Here is a 7,372-nt window from a genome sequence, read left to right as displayed (position 1 = left end):
TGTTGACATTGAGCATGTAAGCTATTTTTATAAGACAAGAGGAGTGAGCAGGTGGAGATGTTGTTGCTGCATTTGTGTATGTTGGGATTGTTTCATGTATCTCCTGGTGTGGTTGTGTTTGTTTTCCTTTTATTTGATGGGTAATATGTAAACAAAAATCATTGTTAGTTGTATTTATCAGAGTTTGTAACTTACTCTGCTTTTTTGTTTAGGTAATTTCACTGATCTTGGTTGTCGTCTTCGTCTTCTTCGTAAGCATCTGCGAAAGTAAGTTTGTAAATTGTTAAATAGTTGGTCGCGTAGTATGTATTTGTTTAGCTGGCTCAATGTATATGTCGTTGAGTTTTAGTTGGGTTGATTGGTTTGGTATATTTGTTTTGAAGTTTATTTGTAAGATTATACAAAAAGAGAGGTGATCATTAATGATTCGTCTTTTCTGGGATTTTAGTTTTTGGTGTTTTGATTGTCTGAGTTATTGTGGTTTCTTTTAAGCTGTAAAATAAAGATTTCTGTAAAATTAAATTGATAAGTAAGGGAGATAAATAGACGACCACAAATTTTGGGTAGGAAATATTTTTGATTATTGATGTTAGCACAATATAGACAGTAATATAAAAGTAATTATGTGTTAATTGTTTCTTACGGATCAATGAGGAGACGAATAACGACTCGAGTTGTTTCTTTGGTGAGGTCAGAGCCCTGGAAAGAACAGATTTGCCCAACCACATCTGCGAGTTTAAATATCAGTTATGATATCGAGACAAAATATAAACCCAGATGCAATATGATAATATACATGGGAGTTCTAGGTTTGTTTTCGCAATCACTTGGAGATTGTCGAACAGTCTAATCTTGACTGGAGATTGATCTCAGGAGCACCCGTGATGACTTCATCAATAATGGTTAGTGAGATGAAACGAATGAGGAATAGATGATCAGTTATCTTGTACATGCTTGAGCACCTAGCAACCTAAAAACGGTCGACTTTCACAATGGAACTTGCTTTCAAAGATGGCATGTAATGATTAGCACGTCCGACGGGAGTAAACCCATGAATCACGGAATCTGCAAATAATATTATTCAACAAAGAATCAGGAAATCAATTAAAACAATTATGTTAGATAAGTGTGATAGATCGAAGATTAACTTACCTTTTCATCAAGGAAGAGAACCGTGATTCCCACAAACTCCATGTCTTTCTTGAAGTTCAGGGAATCCCAGAAGCGAGGAAGCCAGAGGCGATGCTCTGACTAATATGGCCAAGACGGAGAGACTCAAAGGTTGAGTGACGGACGTGGGACGCCAGTTTGACGAACTAGAGAGGCAGAGAGAAACATTTTCTAGAAGATGGTTAAATCTAAAAGGAATCAATGAGTTTTGTGGAGATCCAGATTGGGTTCATCAAAGATGGGAATCATATATATAGGGTTTAAATAGGGGCTACAAATCAAGAACATTAATGATCAAGCGATTTAAGATGTGGACATGAAGAGTTCACCGGGGAAAAAATAGATTACGAATAGACACACGGCGCAACTCTGTAACTCAGACTTGTTTGAGACAATGATGAAAAGAACCCAAACTCATGCTAAACGACAACAGTTTACAATATGGGAAAACTATAATTTTTGCAAACTTGAGTTTTTTTCATATAACGTGATGAATCCCATTTTAAATAAAACCCATAACACACTTGTAGGCCCGACCCTCAGAAGAAGCCGAAGAAGCAAGGGCTTCCGATCTTGATAAATATATATTAGGTTCGGCCATCAATGTACAAAGTATCATTTAGCTTAGTGCTATAAATGTTGGTGTTTATATCTCAATAATTCGGGTTCGAGCCATGGACGTGACACTTTTTCACACTTTTTAAAAGTGGGGCCCACAAAACGCTGACGTGGCGCGCTGAGGAATGAGCAAAAACTCAACTATTATAATATAGATTTAGAAATGTGTTGTGAATAGAGAGAAAGAGGAAATCGGTTAATCTTATTATTGCCTCATACACAACGATACATATATATAGCAATACAAATTAGGATTTAGAACCTTCTACAAAGTGGGCATATGGGCCTACATGGACATCCACATAATAGTTCATAACACTCCCCCTTGGATGTACATTATAAATAAAAATATTTCCTAAAGCGCATAAGATACTACCTCATTAAAAACGTTACCAGGAAAACCCAGTGGGAAAAAGAGTGCATCACGCATCTACTCCCCCTGATGAGAACATAACTTGAGATATCGGATAGGACACAATCTAATGTAATGAATTAACTCGTTCTTCTTGGAGTTGGACCGGTTTACTTCTTTTGGTAGATTTGACACTCATCACTAAAACTTGAATGTTTTGGTGACCGTAGGACAAAATGACTTCAAACAACTTGGAAATCGAAGCTAACATCCATGTCTAACTTTAGGCACCGATCTGGCTCTGTTAAGATGGAAATATCGAGCGGTATTACGAATATCATATGATATTAGGTATCCTGAGACAGCTTGTACATGTCCTGCGAAAATAGCCATATCTCGAGTTTTATCATGGAGAATGACTTCATTCAAATTGGAGATGAAAATAGACTCAAAGATATTTCTCTGGACACCAGTTTCATATTTTAATTTCATCTAGAAAGTCTCCTTTGATTGTATAACTTTCGACCTTTGATTATGTTACACGAATGGAATGCGTTCATCTCTTATTCTTCTTCAAGTATGATTGACCTTGATCATTATCTTCTCCTTCTCTTAGTCTCAAAAATACATTAGAAGATTGATATATCTTTATCACTTAAATGATAACATTCCTCTCAAGGTATCTATCATTTGTGTGTTCTTTGTTGCCTCGTTAAAACCTTGACATGGAAAACCCAATGGGACAAAACCATGATAAGGAAAAAGAGTACAACCACGCACATCATCATATTCTCCCTCTGGAAGCATCATCTTCGGGAGATGTATTCTCATCATATATATCATCCTTTTAGGAATTGTTATAAGCATATCCTTAGTGAATAAGCTCGTTTGATTGTCAGATAATATTTTAGACCATTGGACTTCTTGTCCATAACATTGCTTTCACACAAAAGATCGTATCTTGGTCTATATTTAGACTCCATGTCCAAATTTCTTTTATAGACAATCTTTTAAACCTTCACATTATGCATACTTATACATACGAGTTATTCTTTTGCTTCTTATAATATTTACTAGTATGACCATTCTTCTTGTCATACAAAATCACATCTTTCAATCATGAAAGAGATCAGTAAATTTCCAATATCATGATACTTCATGACCAAAAATTTTATTCTTTATATGCTCAATATACTCGCACGGTAATGTTCTCGAGAACTAGCATTTAATGCTTCTAGTAGTCCAAATCCTTATGGGGTTTACTGCTTCTTGCAGTTTATATATTCTTTTGAATCTTTCACATAAATGTCATTTTTCCAATGGCTTTCAATTCTTGCCAGACTAAAGAAACTTGAAAGTTGATGCTTCCACCACATGATGATGTGTTTCTTTGTAATCAATTATAGGTCTTTGTGATAATTTTTGTGCAATTACAACGTCACATCTCATGATTTCATTATCAAATCTATTCTTTCATATAAAGACATGTTTCCATGCCATTGGTTTTACACCATTAGGTGTACGGACTATCTACTCTTCTCTTTCAAAGAGATTTAAACTATGCATCTATTGTTTCTTTCTCTTTTCGAAAATTTATCACATTGTGTACACTTTTTAATAGATGGTTCATGATCTTCATTCTCATCAACTGCTACATTGCATGCATAAGTATTTACGACGTCGATTTGGTATTGGTTCATATTGTTCAGACACGACATAGCTATTTGAGATTTCTTTATTCTTAGGTACCTGAATTCTTTCTTGTCATGTTTTCTATCTCTTTTCGAGATGCTTAATATTTCATTCATTGATTCTGCCATTCTCATTCATGCTCCTTTTCTTTTCCGAGGATAGGTCTTTCACGCTTTAAGCGTTCTTTAGACTCATTAGTAGTTTGATAATGTCCTTCTAGGACATTCAATTTAATTGGAGCATTTACAGCTGGTACTTGTGACTTAATCACTTTCTTAGGGTCAGTAAATCCCGACAACTCATATGCTAATCTTTGTAATAGAATTATCTCCATACATTCATTTTTGACTACTATATACGCTCTTTAGTCCGAGGATCAATGATAATTCATTCAACTCATTCATTCTCCAACCGTTTATTGTTTCCCCTTAATGTTGGATAGACTAACTATGAGTCTTTAAATAAAATTTATAAAATCTTCAAGATTTTATCATCAATGGAGATCATATCCAACATACTAATAACATCCTTTGAGGTCCCATCTTTTAGCGGTGTGGTGGAACAACTACAACTTATCCAAATTTTCTAGATGTGGATCTTTGGTTCCTGCCCAAAACCAATTTGATGGGGAGAGTTTTTAATTAATCTTTGGCATTATGCGAATCAATGCTGCTACAGCTTAAATATGAACATTAGCTATAAAATGTTCATCATGTATCCATACATGCATAAAATAATCATCAAATGCTTGTCATTTCACCAGTATTACCAATTAGTCTCGCCAACATCAGGTTGCGGATCTATAACAAGGATACATACGACCTTCTTGTCGATGCATATGGGGGATGATCAGTCCACCAGTGGGTGATCAAGCCCACAAATAGCTCCTTGTATAAATAGAATCCAAATCTATTTGACTGGTGCAAGCATCATATAGCAAATCATTCGTAAGAATCTTCTGGTTATTCAACGAATATATGATTATCTATCGCATCATAACTACACCGGAATGGCATAACCGATTTGCAAAACATTACACTTTCGGTAAACTTCTTGTTTACTATTTCATTTATCTCCATTTTCTAGTCATTGTGTAGTGCAATACAGTATATTTTGTCTTAGATTTATATGGATTTACTTTATGAAGGATTCATCAATCTCGGCTTAATAAAACATAATCTTCAAGATGTTTCACTTAATATAAAATGTGAGATTCTTTAACTCTTCCCCTCGAGATGATACTACTACAGATTTATCAATCTCGAATGAATCTTAGTTTTGAATCAATAACATACCCTATTCGGGTTATGTAGTCTTTCATAGATCCTTCTTACTTTGAGACTTATGAGAATTTAATACATTAAAGATTTCAAATCACCTTTTTTGGTGTAGTGATATTTATGCACTCTTCTGGAGCATTCATATATATCCTCTTCTTGAACATTCTATAAGTTTTATATTATCTTGTATTGTACTCACATTAGTTTTCTTTCATCTTTAGATGATTAAATCATATATTTTATTAATTACCATCTTTATTTTCTCAACTTCAAGTGAGAGTATGTGCTCTAAAAAAATACTTTGGATCTTGACCTTATTTATATCCACATTCACGTCTACAACAACTTTTACGTTCATTTTCTTGAACAATACTCTTCAAGAGAAGGATCATAATCAACTAGACGTGATTTATCACCTTTCTTTTTTTACAGCTAGGGTTAGATTTTCGTGCTTTTACTCAGTGGCTACGGTTTCATGCTGATAACATGTTGTGAATAGAGAGAAAGAGGAAATCGGTTAATCTTATTATTGCCCCATACACAACAATGCATATATATAGCAATACAAATTAGGTTTAGAACCTTCTACAAAGAGGGTTTATGGGCCTACATGGACATCCACATAATAGTTCATAACAAAATGTATCCTTTATATATTAATTGAAAAACATTACAACATTGTTTTATAGCCACGTGTCACCGTGAGAATGAAATTCATAATTTTTAGAGAAATAGGTTGGTTCATCTTAATTTATATTATATGTTTTATTAAAATAACTATTAAATTGATAAATAGTGTACAAAAGAATATTCTCGCATTTTCCTTAAGTAAAAGCTATGGAATTGTCTAATATGATTAATATATATATGACAATCAATGATTATGAATAATAAATATTTGATAATAATTTTTGTAACTTAGCTCTTTTTTTGTTTAATTTTATATTACAAAAAGATATTAAACAACCACATTAATCATATAATAAAAAAAATAATTTTTTTCTTATATGTTATATTTTGAATTTTTAAAATGACTATAATTACTAAAAACGTTAAATGTCTTACACTAAAATTTCGTTATCAATGGTTTAAATTTGTTTTGTAATAACAAGATACAAATGATCATAAATCGTATGAATATGGAATCTCATTTACTAAACATTCATATTATATATTAATATACTTTAAAATTAAACTATATAACATAAAAAAATACTTAAATATGATAATTTTTAAATTTTTATTTAAAAAGTATTAAACCTTAATATTTTAATTTTGAAATTTGCATTCAAAAAATCACACATTAGAAATTTTGTCAAATCATATGAGTATGAATTCTCAAAAAAAAATCTACTATATAAAATTTAGTTATATACCATATAAAATAAATAAAATGATTGTTTTGATTTATTTACCAAAAAAGTATCGTAAATAAACAAGATGTATTGTTTTGATTTATGTCTTTACTCTAATTTAATTATATACATTATACGTAAATGAATACAAATAAATAATAATAGATAAAAATTAGTTTTATATATAACATTCATTCCGCACAATTGCGCGGATCTTAAGCTAGTAATCATATGAAAAGAAAACATTATAATCCGTATAGTGGCTCCGATTATTTTTAGGAAAATTGGCATGAGTAGCCATGAAATAATTAAGTATCTAAACAAAAAATATATACTCCACTATTATTACAATATATACTATACTATTCTTACTAGCCGGTTAATAAGTGTATAAACTTCTTCTTCAGTTACCGCCCATCATAACTACTTCTTCCAATCCACCATCACTTACTTTCTGTAAAAAACAATTTTAATCATTTGGGTCTCTATCTATCATTGTAGCTATTGTCATCATTTCTTTTAATTGTTAACCAAATTTTTAATTTTCGCTTTCATCTTTTTGACATCACCTCCTTCAGAAAACCACCATCTCCTTGATATCAGTCACTACTTCTTCCACAGTAACCACCACTCGTATGTACTGTAAATTTTCGGTTGAATTATGCTATTTGAACAATATATACTATGATATCTCATTTGTTACTATTCTATTTTTATAATGTTTCATTATGTACTATATGTGTATTTTGATATTTGGATTAGAATTTATATTTTTTTTTAGGGTCTAGTGATTAGTATTGCCGATTTAGTTTATGGAAGATTTGGGTTAACGTTGGGATCAATATTATCTCATTCCCAGCAATCATAGACATTTCAAAATTTAAATAAGTATAGTATTATTTCTT

The sequence above is a fragment of the Brassica oleracea genome, chromosome C6 (assembly GCF_000695525.1).
Source record: "Brassica oleracea var. oleracea cultivar TO1000 chromosome C6, BOL, whole genome shotgun sequence".
Classification (NCBI taxonomy): domain Eukaryota; kingdom Viridiplantae; phylum Streptophyta; class Magnoliopsida; order Brassicales; family Brassicaceae; genus Brassica; species Brassica oleracea.
Note: the sequence above shows the minus strand (reverse complement) of the source record.